This window comes from Gymnoscopelus microlampas (assembly GCF_963454915.1).
Source record: "Gymnoscopelus microlampas genome assembly, chromosome: 1".
NCBI classification, from domain to species: Eukaryota; Metazoa; Chordata; class Actinopteri; order Myctophiformes; family Myctophidae; genus Gymnoscopelus; species Gymnoscopelus microlampas.
Window position 1 is genome coordinate 63,350,247 of NC_139962.1, and position 2,500 is coordinate 63,352,746.

Sequence of the window (2,500 nt, forward strand, 5' to 3'; positions counted from 1 at the left end):
ATACAACATACGTTTTTTCAAAAAACTATGAGCATTTAAAAGACATTTGTAGAATACCCCAAGATTTGAGTTAAACATATTGCCTTAAAAACATATATATATATATATATATATATATATATATATATATATATATATATATATATCCAAAAATATATCCAAAAATGTGCACATATTTTCATGATTTTTCAAAAATAGCAGATCTACAAGCTATGAACTTGTAGATCTGCTATTTTTGAATAGCCTAAGAAATCCTAAAATGACACACATATGCGTTCCCGGTCTTAAAGTTTTAACACAGAACATCTAGTTTTTATATATACGACTGCACATTTTTTCCTGCACAAATAGGACAAAAATAAAGCACAAGCAAAGGCTGAAATGAAGCCCTCACTACATTGCCAAGAGAATAGCATCTCAGTGCTCCAGTGATTCATACATTTGGCTCCAACTCGGCCCCATTCTATGCAAATGAGTCTATTTGCAAAAAAAACAGGCCAATTCAAAAAACAGCGGCGCTAATATTCACTCGCAGTTAGGATGAAAATGATCAGTGTCTTCAGAGAGTTGGTGAGAATAAGCTCGTTAATAAGAGATCGCACACACTGGTCATGACAGCTGTGATCGTAGCCAGGCGTGTTCTGGAGCAGATATTTCCACCCTCTTGTAGAGGGTGTCAAACCCATTTTAAGTGGGCCGGATTCCTTTTTTGTGTGCGTGCATGCGTGTGCGTGTGTGTGTGCGTGTGCGTGCGTGCGTGCGTGCGTGCGTGCGTGCGTGCGTGCGTGCGTGCGTTCTTTGCAGCATTTGAATCATTAAACATTGCACTGTTCACCCTGTCACTGCAGACCATTCTGTTGTAGCACAACAGCTAACTATACGCTAGTATGCTATCGTATAACCTCACATGCAGCAACTTATTTTCGGTAGAGCAATGTCAGAAGCACCTTTATTTTGTGTCGCCCGCTTGCAGTGGTGTAAAGTAACTAAGTACATTTAATCAAGTACTGTACTTAAGTACAATTTTGAGGTAATTTTACTTTACCGGAGTATTTCCAATTGTCTATACTTTTACTTCTTCTCCACTACATCTCAGAGGCAAATATTGTACTTTTATTCCAATACAATTTGAAAACTTTAGTTACTCTCTACAAGCTCAACACGCGTCACATCGCAACGCGTTGTGAGCTTGTAGATCTGCTATTTTCAAATGGTATGAAATACGGCTCAAGTGGTTAATGTATGTTTCATAATATCATAATTTATATCTTAAAAGTAACTAACTAAAGTTTTCAAATAATTATAGTGGAATAAAAGTATTATATTTGCCTCTGAGATGTGGTGGAGTAGAAGTAAAAGCACAGACAATGGGAAATACTCCAGTTACACCACTGCTAACACACCATAACAACACCAGAAAGTCCAAAAACTTCATGCTGTATATCACCACTTGTAAGCAACCCCGGGTAATAAGGATGGATCTCAAACTGATGATTTTAGAAAGTTTATTCCTGGAACCACCGTAAGAACTGTGTAGGTGGGAAAGCACATAAACAGTACAATCATTACAAATATGGCTAGTGACAAACATATAGAGATCATAACCATACTGAAATATTGCCTAAAGCTATAAGACATACTAAGTGACACAAACCAATCATTAAACAATTGACAGTATGTTGTGTTACAATCAACATGAATTGATTTTAAACCAAATGACAATCTCTCTTTAGAGTGCAAAACATATGAAATAGTAAATACTGCAATTATCTTAATCACAAAGAAAGTAGCTTTTATCTTATTAAACCAACAACAATGAAATGAAAGTTATTATAATGTATCCCCTTTTAGCAAACATGAAATGTACCTTTTACTCCATGCAGTTATTATTATGAATTGCAATCTAAACCCATATTTATTTATTTAATATTCACGTTACTGAGGCTTCTCAATGGGTCTAGAATAGATCAGTAGAATGACGTTCAAAATAGTCTATTAACTTGTTGACTGAATCCACAATGGACATAAAGTAATAAAGGTGCAAACACAATGCAGCAAAACAAACTATAACTTGTGCCCTTAGCCAGGTGCTTAAACAAAATAAACCTTTCGGTTGGAACATGGACATGCTCCTTCCATGTTGTTTTCATTCATTCTGACGTCTTTGCAAAGACGCGCTCAATGTACACAGTGGAGTGCTCCACATCCTTATCCTGTTTCAGACCTTTCAAAATAAAAGCCTTTACCATAACAGACTAATATAAACGAACTCAAATACAATTATTTCAAGTAAAACAATATAAAGGTGTCAGTTGAGGCATCAACAATAAAACATTAAATGTCCAATGTAAACAGTAAAAGGACCCAAATAAATTGATAAACTATACAACTTGGCAAAAGTCCACAGTAAAGTATCTTTGAAAGTCCAACGGTTTGGCATGTTTAGGGTGACAATAGCGCCGCCTGCTGGCCAGGAGGTGCATCTGGTGGGCTTTTCTTA

General features: G+C 36.0%; 1 protein-coding gene across 1 annotated transcript in view; it reads left to right on the forward strand.

The window, feature by feature from the left end:
• LOC311051934 (limbic system-associated membrane protein-like) overlaps window positions 1-2,500 on the forward strand; it is a gene marked incomplete at its 5' end in the record, with an annotated part of 213,702 nt that overhangs the window by 185,694 nt on the left and 25,508 nt on the right. The gene's annotated exons all lie outside the window — the stretch shown is intronic.